This window comes from Onychostruthus taczanowskii, unplaced genomic scaffold (assembly GCF_017590055.1).
Source record: "Onychostruthus taczanowskii isolate IOZ18803 unplaced genomic scaffold, ASM1759005v1 scaffold205, whole genome shotgun sequence".
Taxonomy (NCBI): domain Eukaryota; kingdom Metazoa; phylum Chordata; class Aves; order Passeriformes; family Passeridae; genus Onychostruthus; species Onychostruthus taczanowskii.
This window is the reverse complement of record NW_024499296.1, coordinates 254,172-272,049: the sequence shown is the minus strand read 5'-3', so window position 1 is coordinate 272,049 and position 17,878 is coordinate 254,172. Positions and strand designations below refer to the sequence as shown.

Below are 17,878 nucleotides of genomic sequence, written 5' to 3'. Positions count from 1 at the left end.
GCATTTCCTAACTAAACCTTGGGTGTGAGAGCCCTTTTTTCAATCCTTTGTAGCTATTTGCATTTAGATATCCTATAAATAAATTATTAAATACATTATTTAAAAGGTTCTGGCCCACTATGTAATTTCTGCCATGGGTACAATATGGGATAGCTTTATGAGTTTGAAATACACCCTAAAGTAGTTAATGATGTAAGACATTAAAATATCATCTCAGTTTTTATGTTCAACCTAGGCTTCCTTGCTGAAAACTTCTTAAAATTAATGAATAACCCTCCCGTGCATTAGGATTTGGGTATCACTGTTTAATGTATTTTCTGTAATAATTAATGCTGTGACATCTGACAGCAGGGCCAAATTGCATTATTACTGTTAATTAACCTTGGATTTTAGAAAAGAAACAGGAAAAAAAAAACCACCAGGACTTGGAAATACAATTTCAAAGTATTTTTTTAAGTGCATTTAAGTGTGAAATATGTCTATAAATTCCATATTCTATAGGAATGTTACTTGGACATAGCAATGTCTCTTTTTATTTCTATTATTTAAATTGAAGCAGGGCATATGATTTATCAAAGAGGAAAACAGACTATTTAACTAATTTTCTTCCACAAATCTATTTTTGCTTTGAGGTTGAACCGAGCCATGGGAAACTGTAAATTTATTGTATTCTAATGCTTGTGCTTTAGAAAACCATACTATTTTCAGCAACTCTAGTAGATGTTACATGATTAAATAAATCATGTTTCTCAGTGCAAATCAGCTGAACCCACACTGGGTCAGCATCAGCTGAGGAATTAATCAGGAACTGCAGAAAGAAGCTAGATGAGAGTCTCAATGAGTTTTCCAAAGATTTGTGGGAATTCATAACAAAGAGGAAACTATGACAGAAAATGGAGGTGAATTTTTGGGTGTATAACCAGTGAACGTTTAAATTTTGTAAGTCATTAGTGATGTAAACTTGTGGGAAGAAGGTACATGCATGTGATAGGTAGGGAATGTGCTCTCCTCGTTGAAGCTTTGTCAGAACAGCCAACAGGCACTGAACAGTGCAAGAGCAAAGGGCTGGGCAGCCATGCAGAAAGCACAATTAGTATGGATGAAAAAATTGAAGAGGGGACTGCTAGCAAATCAGATGTCTCACAAAATATAAAGAAACTTTCAATTTGTTGAGAGAAATTTAGTCTACTTTTAGCATTACCTAAATTTACATAAGTTTGCATAATTGGAACAATCCATTCTGAGGTTATCACCTCCTTCACGTTGACAAGTTCATATGTATTATATGTCAATGAAGAGAAAAATACCTAAGTTAAGATTAAGAGTTAAAAAAGTTGGGACCATAAATGCCTATGGAAGTATTAAAGTCCAGAGAGATTAGATGGATAGGCCTCTTGGTACATGAATGTTTTACAACAGTGTCACTCTTTAGGAAAAGGTCAGAAGTATTGGATTGTCTTCTAGTCTTTCAAAGTAGTCATGCAACAGTAGCAGTAAGGATCAACATGTAGAGGTTTCAAAACTATGAATATACATTTCCATGAAGAGGACATCTGCATTGTTTTCAAGAAGCAAATTCCACCTTCGTTAAGTAATGCCTTGATAGAAGTATTCCAGAAAATACCAGAGGAAATAAAATGACAATACTAATTTTCGGTTCTGTGAATTCTTCAGAATGGATTTTACCAAGTAAAACTGTGTACCACACTGAATTGCTGCACCTTGGCTGTAAGATGCCTGCCCTCAGAGGAGTGGAGACTTGCCAGGCAGGTGGGATACAGGAGAATATTGGGGCAGGAACAGCAAGCTGTTGTGTCTGCACCCTGTGGTGGCAATGTAGACACACTCTGGGGAGCAGGCAAAGAGGCAGCACAAGTCATCCCTATCCCTGCCATGGGGCTGTGTCAGCAGCTCTTGTAGATTGCTTCTTCCTGGTGCAAATCTCTCTCTCACCTGCGTCCAGGCTGCTCTTGTCAGCCCAGCTGCACAGCTTGTGTAGGTGGGGAGATGTCCACCTACTCTGAGGCATCACCACAATGAAGGGAGTAGAACAGCCCAAAGACAGGTGCAGTGTTGCTTTCATGCTTCTGTATTAAAGGCTTGTTTGAAAGGTGGAAATCAATCTGGACTAGATCACATGGAGCATCAATGATTCAGCACAAAACAGTTAATACAAATTTTATTTCCGTATCTTCCATCAAAACTCATCAATTTATCACTAGTAAGGTATGACAGAAGGAATGAAATAAAAAATCTATTGTAAAGGCATTAAATCAAACAGTGATTACTTCAGCTGATGTTTTAAAATTAGTTTCTTAAGTACCCATGCATTTTTTGTAAGTACTGAAAGATACCCAGCATATTTGTGAATAAGTGCAATTTCTGGGTATAAGACATTTTAAATTCACTAAGAATATGTCACCTTGGGGTATTTTTAAACACAGATTTTGTAATTGCTGGAAAATTATATAAGAAATTAAAATTCTATTAATCACCATTATTGTGCAGGCTTCTGCTGGAATCAGCAATAGGAATTACATTTTTATAAACACAGAAAACATAAATAACCTCCTTGGGTTTTCCTTCTAATTCCATCTCAGTTAACAGGCTGTTATTTAAAAATCCTATTAAACAAAGGGAGTTTATCTGTTTAATCCTGTGATTTTCTGAGAGAGAACTTTCTGGTACTGTCTTAAACCAGATCAAGAGCATATTGATCCTTCTGCAAAAGCTTTTATGATACTTTTTCCTGATTGCTTATTTTTTAAAGGGAAAAAAGTTATCTGAGATACCATCATCCAACTCAGTTTTTGTAGTGCCACTATTAGACAGCAGCAGTAAAAATAAAATTATTAGCAATTGTTTCTATACATAGATTTATAAAAGAATTACTATCTCAACAGCAGAAGACTTGTTTCTCAATTAAAGTTTCTAAAGCACAATATGCATTTTAGCTACTTCGATGCATCATTATCAGTTAGTACAGTTGTTCAGGTAACTCTTAAACAGTTTGCAGTTTTTGAACTTTCTTATTTATGGAAGCTATTTTTGGGGTAAAGGAAGGAGAATAATACATGAAAGAAATTATTCACCTCTAATCTCTACTGTAGAAAATCCTTGCATACCATGTAATTCCCGTTTTTAACTAGTGTATAATTTGACTTCAGCCGACAGGCAAAATAAAGCTTCACTGTTTTGGTTGCTATCTGTAGCTCTACAGTGACATTTCCCTTGAAATTAGTAACATGAGAAATATCATTAACACAGTACTGGTCTTAGAGTCCAAGTTATCAAAAAGAAAAAGAGAAATGGCAGTTTTAGTTTTCCAAAATATTTTCACCATCTAAGGTGGCATTGTTTCAAGTAATGCAAGCCAGCAGGGCCAAAGGGGTTGTTTGTATCCATCCTTTTAATTATAACACTAAGGAAAGACAGTGGATTTTGACTCATAGTGAAAGTAAACATGAAGTGTGTATTTGTATGGCCAAAATGAAAAACCAAAATCTGTCATTCCTTTCAGCATTTAGATATTCTATCTGACACAAATCCAATTGTTTTTCATTCACTCATAAATAAAGCATGGGACAGATGTGCTAGGTTTACAAATTGCTGGAGAAGGAGATGGTGTTTATAGACTGCCTTTCTTTTGCCCTCTGTTGCTAGAGATAAGAGAAATCCAAATTGACTTGCTTCCTCTGCCTGAGGCATTTTAAACTCACAGCTTCCCTGTGTGTCTAAAGCATGCCCCGTGTTTCTGTATGTAGCAGTATGGCTTTGGCTGCTCTGAGATTTTGATAGAGGAAGGTGCTGCGAAAAAAGAGAGAGTACTAAGATGATCATTGGATTTTGGAAAAGCAATGCAAGTATCATGCTGAAAGGACAGAGTATCCATTTTTATTTCTGCTGTATCCTATTCCTGAGGGATGGGGTGAGTTTCTCTTTTGCAGCCTCCACAAACACACCCTCTTCAGTGTGCCCAGCAGTTATGTATACACTTCCAAGGGCACTTGTTTCGGGCATCAGCCTAAAGCCTCCCCATTAGCCACCGTTTCCCATCAGATCTCCTTCAGACCCTGAGCTGCTGCTTCTGCAAGTGTGATCACCAGCCAGGTCATGCTTTGTGCCAGCTGTTCTTCTTTCTCAACAGCCATAAACGCAAGTGAAAACCTCAGCAAACTCTGTCTTCCTTCTCAGGTCCTACACCAGAACCTGACTTCTCACAAGCAACAGAGGAGGTGAAGTGTTCTAACTCTTTAATTTCTCTCCCCCAATCCTTTGAGTAAAGCCATATTCTCGTGTGGATGAGTGGAGTTACCTGACACTCACTGCAGCAACAAAGACAGCTGAGCCAACCATTCTCTCCTGGAGTAAATTTAGACATTCCTTAAAATAGCCTAAAATTTGGTTCTCAAAGTTAAATAATTTCGGTTATCCTGGGACTTTTAATAGAAAATTTCAGAAGGACATAGCTAGCAATTTACTTTTCAGCACACACTCTATGTTGGGGGAGGAGTGGTAAGACTTCACTCAAAATGGAGTCTGGTGGTGGTGTGGAAAAAGGCTTTTCAGAAATGAGCTGTCAGCTTGTCATTTGTACATTATATATTTTGCAGTTTTGATACAGTACGTGAAAATTTTGTTACATCATCGCTGAGCTTTCAGCTGATTGCTGACTTACAGTTGAGGTTAGTGCACTGATTTATATGCTCACATGCTAAGAATTTCCTATATTTATTCCTGTTCTTCTGTTTCTTTGTTTTCTTATTGGAAAATTACTATGGCACAGGAAAAACAGTTTACAGAAGTAAATTTAAGATCCCTTTCAGTGATGCTTATAAATTAATGCCTTTTTTGTTATCTAGGGAATGTATTTTGAAAGTTCAGTATTTCTTTGCAAGCAGTAAGTATGTTGTTCCAATTATTGACACAGATGAATCAGGTTATTATCCAGGACATGTTTATGGCTACAAAATACGAGAACTGGACATAAAAGTAGCTGTTCCAGTTTTCATCACTAAAAAATTATTATATTACTTTTACTTAGATGCTCTTTGAGGCATTAAGAGTTAAGAGGCTCTTAGATAACTTTAAAGGAAAGTGATAGTGAGGAATAATATATTTTTCAATATTAATTGTGAAGAAAGTTTCATCAGGCCAAAGCTACACCTTCTCTCCTTGAGTTTGCAGAAGAAACATGAAGCCATTTTATTTTTCATTACTCGTTTAACCAGGTAGGAAATTCCAAAAAATACTTCCCCTCTCCATTGTGCTGTCCAAAATGCAATTCTTAGCACACTTCCATGCATACATATGCACACACGTGGACACACAAAAACTAACAAAAAACGCAAAAAACCAAAACCCACCATGAAAACAAAACAGAGTGTATTATGACTGGAACAGAAGTAATTATCCAAATGATAGATTCAGCATTCCTTCCTTTCCCTTTTACTCCTGTCACATGGTCTGTAACACTTATAACAATGTTACGTCACACCTACATAATCAAGTTCTGGAAGCTCATTTCTAGGATTGCTCAAAATTAATTAAAAGGCATAATTCTGAGTGCCTAAGAAGACTGTAAATACTGATATTTCTGATAAACTGCTATTTCCTCCTTTTTATGTCAGTTTGATATGTTTTGTTGTGTTTGAGTGGTGGTGAGAAAGCTAAGCTAAGTAGATTTTAAGAGAGGATGCAGAGGACCATCTCTTCTTTTATATACAGGTATTTGCAAGAGCTGTTGAAACAACAGTTGACCCCTGAAATGGAAAGATTGCATTGAATCATTGTATATTTGCAAAAGTTATAAATTCCTGTATTTATTTTTATAATCCTGTAAGCATGTACATTCTAGTAGAGTAATCAAAAATTAGAGCTCTTTCCAAGGTTAATGTTCCTGGAAAATACATAGTGTTTTCCATAAGAAGACTTCCAAGTATCTTCAGTGTCATGTCAGGTTGATCTCTTTCATACATATTTGCTGCTGAAAGTACAATGCATATGAAGATACCAAATAATACCCTGATACTCTTTTCACCTTCCAATATAAAAATATATTCAGTCTCTGTTGTGATTTGTATTCCATTTCTTCTTTATACCATGATTTCCTTGGGAGCTCAAGAAAGTAACTGGTTAAGTTTTGGTAAATTAATGCGTAGAAGCTTTAGTATTTTTATTTCACAGTGCAGAAAGGTTCAAGCAGTTGATAGAACGCTTACTATTCTGCCTGCTGGAAAAGGGCTGATTGGGTGGGTGCGAAGTCTTCCAACAGGCTGTTGAAGTGTGTAGTAAACTCTATTCATTGGCCTTAGAACCTCTGCTGGATTTAGAGATTTCTCCCCAAGATTCAGGTGTGAGCTACTGAGTAATGTCAGTAGCTAAAACTTCCTAGAAACAAAGACAGAACATCCCAGTGTCCAGCAACCTCACAGAAACCCATTTTACAGAAAAGAATTGAATTTGAGTATTTTGACTAACCAGAATAATAATGAATAGTAATAATAATGAATCACTGTGTGCCTTTAGACACATTGGCATGTTTAGGGAGAACAGGATAATGTAATTTCAGTAATCTCCATATATCTACTGTCAGTGAAATTAATACTTTTTTCTTGTGTGGCAAAATATTTGTCCCAAATGATAAAGGAAAAAATAAATCCTGTAAAGCACATGGTAATGAACAACGAGTGGTTAGCTAGAATCACAAATTCTTTCATCCTTCAACAGGCAAACTGCAGAAAAAATGCATCAAGGAATTTAGGGATTTTTTCTGATGTCTTTTAAGTCCTTTTGGCTTGCAAAGTAGGCCTAATCCTACAAGGCTGATGGATTACTTGAGTAATTTGAAATAGATGAAAGATCCATAAATGTAAAAAAAAAAAAAAAAAAAAAGGCAGAAATATTGATAGTTACATTGTGTCCTACATGTCTCTTTTCACCCATATAGTTAATTTTTTTTTGCAAAATAAGGAGGTGGAGGGCTGCCAGCTCACTTATCATCTATCCTTGCTAGCTTCAGGCTGAATAAGAAAAGGTTACACCTGTCAACTGCAAGATGTACTCTGAGGAGAGTGATTTTCAAACCATTTACTGGTCACTTTAAGACATGTAATTATACAAAAACCTCTAAACTCTAAAAATTGAAACATTTTTTTTAAATAATAGCAGATGCAAGTCTTTTAAATCATTTAACTATTCTGTGTGAACTTTCAAGTTGTAATGATTTTAATGTCCCTTTCCCTGACTGATAAAGGGTTTTTTCCTTTGTCAAGTAGATTATGCTGTATACCAAAGTAATTTATTTTTATTCATTGAGTGTAGGTTCACAGGGATTTTTATTATCATCCTGTTTTCTGTTATATAATCAGCTCCAGGAACTGACTGTTTTAAAAGTATGCCACTGGATATCTGAATTTTTACAGAAAAAAATACTGACTTACATGGGGTACAGGGTGCTGGTATATTTTTACATATAAGACCTTCCATCTTTTTACTTTCTGCCAAGATCTGGAAGACATAGTTGGCAAGGTCCTCAGATTAATTAAAGAGGTATTAGGTGCAGCACTGATAAGGAATTTCCCAGCACTAGATACTGGATGTGACATACTTTGGCAGTAGTTGCAAATGCAAACCTCCTTCATCCTTGATATTTTTTGTTTCAATATTTACTTACTCTGATATTGCCCATCTTAAGCTACGTAGACAAACTTTGTAACCAACTTCGCAAGTGTTTTAGTAGCTATATTTCACTAATCATTAAAGTGTTGCACCTCTTTCTTTTACTGATCTTTGCTCTACTTCTAGTTGACACACATATGCATTGAAACTAATTAAGGAAATTTGCTTTGACTCAGCATGAAAAGGCAGGCAAAAATAGGGCATATGAAAATAGGATCCAATATTCCTTAGCTCTTATATTAAAAGAAATGCAGTAAGAATGAATAGGTGGGTTCCCTGGACCATAGGAGATTCCCTTGGAGCATCTCAGATACACAGACTTAATTTGGGAAAGCATCAGTAGGCCTCAGGTTTAGGTAGATGTTCATCTGCATTCCTCCATACTCAGGGAAGGATGCTGAAGAAACAAGTTGTTGTTCACCACTAGCAGTGTAGGGTTTATTTATTTCTCAAGTGTAGCCAAACCCCAGCAAGCATCAAAACTATTTTTTAGTGTTTTGGCTTGTAGATTGAATATTTCAGATTATTCACTTCTGAAAATAAACGGAAATCTATAGAGCCTGAAAAGGACAGAGTGAAATAAAATGCTAGCTTGTAACGTGTTGATTGCAATTATTGCTTGGATCTCAAAAAAAATCTGCAACCAAACCAGAAGTGGAGCCAAATTTTCTTTTACAGAGTGAAGTGCCACATATGGAAGACTGGCTTTATAGATTGAATATTGTCTACTGAGCACATGGTACGAATTATTTCATAAGCCCTCATGAAGCAATGCTCAAGTACTTGTCTGTTTAAATGAACTTATAGCTAAACAATTGATATCTCCTGTTGAAGAAGCACCCCAGACATTAAAGTATTTGTTCACAGTTATTTCCATAGTATCACCAGGATGTATCTCCTAGGGATGGAACTAAGCTGAAGTGTGAGTGCTTCTCTATAAAGAGACCCACCCAATGTAATACTCACATGGGTTGCTGCTGTTGGCACAACCGTAGTGGCCACTTGAGCTTGTGGATGTGACCTTGCAAACTACAGTCTAACTGGCTGCAGTCTTCTGGGTTTTGTTCAAGATTTGTCTGGCATCTAGCCCAAAGAAGTAGAAGAAAGAGAGAATTAATATGTCTATATGTACATTATATACATACACATACATGAGACACACAAATAATGCATAAATATACATATAAATGTTTATATTTATATATCAGCTTATATATTCTATTACAACAATTGATAAGCAAGCATTTATGTGTATTTAGACTTGCTTTTTGCAAAAAATCCACATCAGAAGCCTGTCTGCAAATAAATATTGGAACAAGCTATAGCTTCTTAATTTGAAATGAAATGCATTGCTCAGATTTTATACTCTAGTACAAAGAAAAATCTGCTTGCATCTTCTTGATAATTTCTTGCTTTTTTATGCATGTTTGTTAAGTACAAGATGATTTTTTGAGAAAATAATTTTCTGGGACCTGGTAAACATGTATCTGAGAGACAAAATGAATCAAAACCACCCTCCCAGAAATATTTGTATGAAAGATGTATTGTAACATATCCAAAAAGTCATGAGAAAATAAATAAGCTTCCCAGGACTGTGCTCACACTTGGGATAACCAATTCTATCTTAAAATATACATTATGATACCACCAAAATCATTTTCTAACCCCTAGGAACCAAAAAGGAAAATGAATAAAAAGTCATGTAAAGAAAAATTTACCTGATGAATATATTTCTAAAATTTGAAATGGTAAAGAGAAATGTACTGTCACTGCCAAAAGTATGTCTGAGGAATTCTAAAAATGCTAATTAGATATACTTTCTGCGCATCCTGTACATACTACTCTACTTAAAATTTATGTGTACTACTTTAAAAGGTGACATGCTTCTGACCAGTGAACAAGACTGCCAGGTTTTCCCAGGATACATCATTAGGTCTTTTTCCAGTGCCATTCTTTTCCCTATTAGCATTTCTTTAGTTGGAGTTTTGTCATTTTTTGCATTCATCATAGCAATCCGTATTGTAAGTTACTGACTTTTGTGATGTCAAGGTACCTGGTACCTGTCACCTTGTAACTTGGGCTGCTTAGATATCAGCTACATTGGAAACTAGGGGCATCAACAAAAATTACCCCAAAACCAAACCAAATCAAACCAAAAAACACACACCAAAAAAAAAAAAAAAAAAAACAAAAAAAAAAAACTAAAAAACAAAGAAAATGCTTGATTGCATGTTGTAGGTCCTACAATATTACTTCTCTCAAATCTAAGCTGTTTGGTACTTGACTGGGACAAGCACTACATAAATTTGGCCAGTAGTACATTAGTAACAAGCAGGAGATTTTATGAGTTTCATATATTAATAAGCACATTGTGTCTGACATTAATTGCGTGCTTGTCACTATAAAAATTACAGTAGCTCTCAGAGACAATGTGCTGGTGGTCTTCATTTTGTTGTGCAAGCAGACAATGATAGCAAATATCTACAAATACACTACTTAAACTGTTGGAGCTCAATTGGATAACCACAGTCAGTAAATATTCTCATCATATACATTCTAACATAATTTACCATTTTCTATTCAGGATTATATTTATAGAACTTTGTATAGGGAAAGCTCTGGAGATAGCAAAACTGGCACGACAAAAAACTCATTAAGGAAGTGTTGCTAGGAGAGGCTAGTGAGATCACAAGAATACCATTGTAGGAGCTAATACATGTTGTCAATGCATAAATTAATTGTAGTATGTAAAGAAGAAAAGGGAAATGTGTACATTTAATTTGTAATCTGTAAATAGTTTCATTTTTCATTCCATTTTCAATCTCCTCCTAAGCTTGGAAAGATAAACTTCCATAAGCAACTGGGATTTCTTACTTGTTCATTGACAAATAAATTATTTATGGATTGAAACAGTAGGATGGGCAATCACACATAAATATGTTTTCTGAAGCTTTTGATGAAAAAAGTAGGAATAATTACAAAAAAAGTTTGGTGGTGGTTTTGTTAGTATCCTGTGTTGTTTAGATTTAGGTGTTTTAGTTTTTACAGAAAAAGATGTCTCAACAGGTATCATGATGAGGATTTCTTGGACAACAGAAACTAGCAAAAATCCCCAGAATTTTAAAGAAGCATTCCCTTTGCTTTTAGTAATTACTCAATTGAGGGAATTAGCATAGTAATTAATCTTACCTAAAAGAGTAAAAAGCTTAAGATAAAAGAAGAAATAAAATGGTCTATGTCTGAATCTAAATATTTCCGTATCTTTCAGGAATAAGTAAGTAATTTATACAACATACAGCTGTGCAGTTTTTGCATTGAAGCCACCCATGAGAGTGATTTTTTCTCAGAAGAGCTGCTGAGAGCTGCTCTTGGCCTAGCAAAACCAATTGCTGGCTAGCTTTGAGAACAGACATGTTAATAGCCTAGATCAGACATGTTAAAAACTAGATCCACATCTGTGAGATTTGCATTTGAAAATGAACAAACCCCGGGAATGCTCTCTTTTCCTTCCGGGCTGGGAACAGGTAACATGGCTGGCCTGGCTTCCCCCGTCTTGGCCGGGCTGGGCCGGGTGGGCTCTGCCTCGGGGCCCAGCCCTTTCCAGGGAGCCCAGGGGCCGTGTCCCGGCTGGGCCGGGCCAGATGGGCTCTGCCTCGGGGCCCAGCCCTTTCCAGGGAGCCCAGGGGCCCTGTCCCGGCCGGGCCGGGCTCAGCGGCTGCCAGGCACAGAGAGAGGAGGCTGTGGGGCCCTGGCCCAGGCAGGGCCATGGCTGATAGCATCTTGTCTCCGCGTCTCCTTCCCCAGCACGGCTGCTGCACAAGATCGTGTGGCTGAGGGCAGAGGAGCCCGTGCAGAGAGTGGCCCCGTGGCTGGAATTGGACGCAGCAAAAACCAAAGATCAGCCATGGTCTTTGGCCATGGTCTGTGATCGAGCCTGACACAGCCCCCGGTGCAGCCTGAAATACATCACTGTAAGTGCTCTGGCCGCAGCCCGGCAGGGATCACATAATGACCCGCAGGCCTGGGCGAGATGGAGCTCTTTCACTGCACAGATGAAACTTGCAAAGCATTGATCCTTTCTCGTATGAAAGAGAGTGAGTGAAGACATGTCAAAGGCAACATGAGACACTGAGGTCAGTAAAGAAGAAGTCAAATTCCAGATGGGAAGGAGAATGAGGAGATGCCTTTAGTTTTGGGCTGAAATCCTCTTGTAAAGCTATGGAGAAGAATATAATTGATATATCAGACTCTTTTTCCCTGTAACTCATTGAAAAGTATGGGAGATTAAGTGTTCAAATTGCAGCAAAGTCATCTATGCTAAAGCAAGCAGATGTTGAAGTAGCTGTGATCCCATGAGAAGTTTGAACCGAGAGAGAGAAGAGTGATGAAGACCCTTTGCCCCTAGGGAAAGAAGAAGACCACCTCTGTTCCCAGAGATGAAGATGATCTTAGAGATAGATAAAGAGAACCTTTGCTCTTGAACAGCTAATCCTTAAAATAGTATTCCATAAATTGACATGGCCCATAAATGCAGCTGTAGGAAGGCTGTGAAAAGATGGGAGAGACTTCACAATTGCAGGTTCCTAGGTGGCTGCTACTAGTGGGAATTAAAAGCCATGAGATGTTGTGGCGAACTCTCCGTGTGTGGAGACACGAGGTTTGACTCCATTTTAGAAGGTTGATTTATTATGTTAAATATTATCTTAAAATGCTATATTAAGATTATACTAAAGAATAGAGAGATCAGAAGGCTACAACAAGAAGAGAATTCCACAGCAGCAGATAGTAATTGTTTACATTTTTCTCCTGAAGCTCCTCAGCTTCTCAGGAGAGGAAAAATCCCAGCAAAGGATTTTTCATAATATCATGGCCACACATGAGAGAACTGTTTTCTTGTGGAGAAGTCTCCATGAAACACAAGAGGGACTCCTCTCCCTTAGTGAATTGAAGAAAGAGTATTCTAGAGGTCATAATATGACTGAATTGTTTCTGTACATTGGTAGTGGGACAGAAAAGGTTGTAGGGGAGAAGTATTCTGAAGGTTTTATTCTGATTCTTATTATTCGTTTAGTTCTGTTAATAAACTTTTTTTTTATACCATTTTAAAGTTTTGAACCTGCTTTGCCTTCCTCCTAATGCTATATCACAGCAGGAAATGAGTAAATATGTTCTAGTGGGTGCACTGGCATTTAGCCAGTGCTAGACCCACCACATTAATTGGTGCATTGGCCAGGAAATCTCAGATTGGCCAATCAACACCATTACAACAACTTAACAGATGCCATTAATATTTAAACAATATCTAGAAGATATCTGCACTATGTTTAGGAAGATTTATTACCATATCAATTTTTGTTGTTTTTTTTTAAAAAAAAAGTAAGAACTTTTGTTGTACTCCTAAATATGTGAGTACAACTAATAGCTGGGCATGTGCTCTGACTTGCAGTTACTTAAGACAGATAATAACATATGTCCAAATTAGCCCAAATAATGAAGATTTTTTTTCAGCTAGTCTTTCAGGTGCTTTTACCAGAATTACAATGATGCAGAAATTACATGGCTTAGCATACATCCAGTAAATCTCCCTTTCTCAATTGAACATGACGTACATTTCCTAGTTGTTTTCTCCCTTTTCCTTGATAAAAGGCATGAGGCCCAGCATAGAAACCTTCATTAAAAGTATTCTTTTCTGTGATCATTGGCATCCTCACTGCACATACCACTTCAAAGTTGATGATGTCTTCTCTATAATTTTCTTGGTGTCTTCCAACCATGCCACTGGATTTATTGGTCTTTATTTCAAGACCAGTAAATGTAATGGTTTCTCTGTATCTGAGAATGGGGTAGCCATTTCATGGGTCTGAGGATGAAAGGAAACTTCCCTTAGTAGCCTTTTCCCTTAACATTTTCCATCCACAGGGTTCTGCATAGCAATGTGTCCAGAGACAATATGGTCATGGCCATGATGAGAAGGAGGATGTCCTTGTAGATGGGACTAGACTCACTATCACTTTTTTAAAAAGACTTTGACAAACAGACCAAAGCAGAAGGATGTAGGTGGTTTTCAGGTAATACACACAGCAAAGTGAAATTTATTTTTTAATACAGAAGAGTGGTTATCTAGTTTTGAATAACGGGGAGAAGAGCAACATTGGTTTCTTTGTTTCTCTAGCTTTTGGGACTAAATAATGGTGCTGTATAAGGAAGAGAATGACATAGTGATGCTGCCCAAGTACTGAAAAGGAGAAGGGACATGAGTGAACAAAATGGTTTCCTGTAAATTGTCTGAGCTCTAGCTCCCTAATAATGATTTTAATAGGGTCAGGGTTTTATTACAATGAGGTGAGTGGCAAGGTATGCTGTAAAAAAAAAAAAAAAAAGATGTTGTAATGATGAATTAAATCAGAATGTACGGGCTTGCTATCAAAACCAGTACAGACTATAGGATTAAAGACTAAGCGGTTCAGGATAGGAGTCTGTAGTTAGTAGGCAGGGATTTTTTTTCATTGACTGGCCTTTTTTCTCTTGCTGCTCACTTCTCCATGTGTACCATAATGGCTTGCAAGTATAGATTTTGTGGAGGGTAGCAAGAGGCACAGCTGTTTTTTTAATGCAGGCATTGCTACCTAATGAATTTTCCACTCAGCAAGTTTAACCATAATTTTTCATTTGAACATACTCTTTGTTAATGTGGAAAGGTGCAAAATATTTTCATCATTTTTACTCTTTAGCACAGTTAGTATAAAGGGAAAAAAGGCAGTCTTTTCTTGGTAGAATGTTGATGAAATGAGGGTGGATGTCACATGGTTTTATGATTTAGAATGAATCTAATTGTGTGGGCTGACAACTCAATGACAGAAATGATGGAGAAATTCAAGTATACTTGATAAATCACTTCCTGGTTTTGTAAGCAGTTGTCCAAGGTTTGGTTGGGATAGAGTTAAATTTCTTCTTAGTAGTGTTTTGGATTTAGAATATGAATAATGTTGATTAACACACTGGTGTTTCAGTTGTTGCTAGGTAGTGTGTACTCTAAATCAAGTACTTTTCAACTTCCTCTGCTTTGCCAGTGAGGAAGTGTGTAAGAAGCCTTGAGGGAGCAAAACCAGGAGAGGTGGCCCAAACTGGCTAAAGGGATATTCCATACCATAAACTCATGTCCAATAAACTCGGGGAGTGGGATAGGAGCTGCTCATACAGCTTGAGGGCTGGCTGGACATCAGTCAGCAGATGTTGAGCCATATTGAATTGTCTATCACTTTTCTTTCTTGGGGTTTATTTGTTATCGTTATTATTGCAATATTTTAATTTTATTCATGTGTATCAGTTTTTTCCCCAGCTCTCCTCCCCAGCCCACTGTGGTGGGGGGTGATTGAGGAACTGCACGTTACTTAGTTGCTGACTGGAATTAAACTAAGACAGCATGATATTGTCTATGTTTATGAATTGCAACCCAGAAGAAAAGAAAACCTTGCTCTTCATGCCTACAGTGCTCAGCATTGTATTTTACTTTATTCAGAGTCTAAGTTTGAGGAACAACTGTTTTCTGACAACAAATACTATTCGCATTTTCTTTTTTGTGAGTATTATTATAATTATTATAAATGTGTGTTAGTTGCACCATATTCATCTTGTTCCTGAGAATTAAGCTGCATTTAAGGATAATACTGTCTTTTCTGGTGATTCTAATGAGGTAATAAACATACAGGAATCATTAGCCCAAATGTAATTGAAGCCTGAAATTCTGACAGCTGAACAAGTGTTGTAACTTTTTAGTGATATGAAGACCATCTTCAGTTTAAAAGTAAGCTGCTAACAGATGTTTAGAACACTTTCCTTTTCATTAACAATGTGAGTGAAACTCTGAATACTTGACTAGGAAAACAACTTCTGCTAAGCCAGTGGTATCACAAATCTATCTAGGCTAGGCTGTAGGGTTACATTGGGCCACTGTAACAATTCTGTGTTAAATAATTTCATTAAATAATTTATCTTTTCATTTAGTGCTGGGGGAAAAAAGTATTTGCATTACAGCAAATTCAGATTCCTTCTTTTTGTCTGACAGTGAACAATCCCATTGATTGTCCCATGACAATCTTTACCAATTTAAATGGTTTGAGTAAGAAATATGAGGAAATGTGAATGAGGGGCTAGATTCACAAAGCTAATGGCAAAGAAGTGATCTTCCTTCTCATTGAAGTATGTACCTCCAGGTGTAAATCACCAAAAATGCATCAGGAAGTTGTTATTCTTTTCCTCAGGAGGTGTGAATTTAATCCTTTAACCCAAATTAGTGTCCTAGCTACCAACAGGTAAGTATTCTAAGATCTCTTTCTTAGATACTGCTGCTTTATCTTCCCTAATAAATGAAGCTAGGAAAACTCAGTAAGGCAGTAAACCCCATCATTAGACTGCAGCATTATTAGTGTTTTATAAAAATTAAAACTTTCGCAAAAATGAATATGAAAGACCCAAATCAGAATTATATATAATATTTTAGTGGAAAACTTACTTGTCAGATGGGGAGCCTCTGCTGAGTTCACGTTCTATTTAATTTATGAACAAGTATTAGAGTCCAGATTTCACAGGGAATATAAATAATGTGATTTCAAAGACACCATTGAAATTAAGCCCATTTACCCCTGCAAAAAAATAAAAAGGCTTGTATACATAATAAAGTGCAACTATAAAAGATCATTTCAAAATACTATTATTTTTTTAAATGCTTACATGAAAACTGGAATTATAGTTCAAAATTATATTTTGTTTATTAAATTGTCTATTTAAAGTAACATTTTTTTATAACTTTGCCCTTCTTTTCTTTTTAACAGCACCTTCAGGCATGAAGGAGTATCTATATTTGGAGGCACATCAATTAATTTCCATATCAGATTCATCATTGTGACTTGTTGCAGGCCGGATCTGAGAAGTAACCAGGAAACCTGACCCTTAGTGGAGAATGGAAGAACCCTTGAAGTCAGAGCACAACTGAGCACTAGTGTAATCTGCATTGAATCACCTCTTTCAGATCTGACAGCTACAAGCTGAGTCCTGGCAAAAGCCACAGCCTTAAATTCCATTCAGTGGGAAAGAAGGATAAGAGAACTCAATGTTTTGCCCCATTGCAGAAACTGCTGTCTCCAAGCCTGACACCTGAGTTCTGTGCTGAGCAACCAGAGTACCAGACAAGGAGTTTTTTATGGGTACAGCCAGCATCAACAAATATTTCAATATGTAGCCAAAAGGAGAAAGGAAGCACTTAGTAATTTCAGAAAAAAAGGATACATTTATTGTAACAGAGGAGTGTTACTGTCTGTGGGGAAGAAGACCTCTGTCATCCCTTGTATATATTCAAAGCCATACAGGAACAGGGCATAAGTGAAGTTAAGTCACTTTTAAGGATGCTGTCTCCTGTCCTCCACCCAACTTTGAGGAAGTTCTGCTCTTAGAGATTGCATCTCGATGCACTTCTATTATTTGCACTGTCACTTCCATTCAGGGTAATGATGTGTGCCACCATTTGCACAGATGGCCCCAGGAGATTTTTGACCACAACAAGCTATACTTTGCCATGGCTCCAAATGGAATTAAAAAGTTAGAACTGAAGAAAAACATTTATGCTCTCTTTCACTATGGGGATCTCTTCACAGAAAGGATTGCGATCCTTTCTTAGGATGAAATAAATACATGCATATACATACATATATACATATGTATATATATGAAAAAGCAGCAACATGATAAGGTGTATTTAAAAAGGGGATATAATCTTTTTTAATAGCATCCATTTTTTTATCATATTAGCAGCTGAGAAATTTAATCTATTGAATTATACATCAAAAAATGTTCCTGTTGAACATTGACATTTAGTCCCAGTTACTGCTAAAGTCATTTGTAATATGTACTTGACATAAAATTTTTCTAGCCATTTGTCTATACTTCATGGAGAAATCTAACAGACAAGCAACATTTTCAGTTTATTTTTCTAAATAAATGTGTTGTTTGTATTATTTGCAGTCACTCATTTTGGCTGGTTTTCATTATCTCCAAAAGTGATTAAAGACAGAACCAAAACACAGGGATTGTTTGTTCTTGTTAAGCTGTAATGATTTGCTGAATGAAAGCTTTAATATAAATACTGTAATTTGTAAAATGATGAAATATATTTATATAGGCAAACATGTATGGAAAAAAAAGG

At 36.6% G+C, this 17,878-nt stretch overlaps 1 protein-coding gene across 3 annotated transcripts in view; it reads left to right on the top strand.

Annotated features, from left to right (window-relative positions):
* The window catches only part of PRR16 (proline rich 16), a 134,652-nt gene extending 116,974 nt beyond the window's left edge, over positions 1-17,678 (top strand). For all 3 annotated transcript variants that reach the window (XR_005952602.1, XR_005952604.1, XM_041403857.1), the window contains exon 3: positions 16,512-17,678. The gene's annotated coding sequence lies outside the window, so the exon portion shown is untranslated. The remainder of the gene's footprint in view (positions 1-16,511) is intronic.
* Positions 17,679-17,878: the final 200 nt, after the last annotated feature.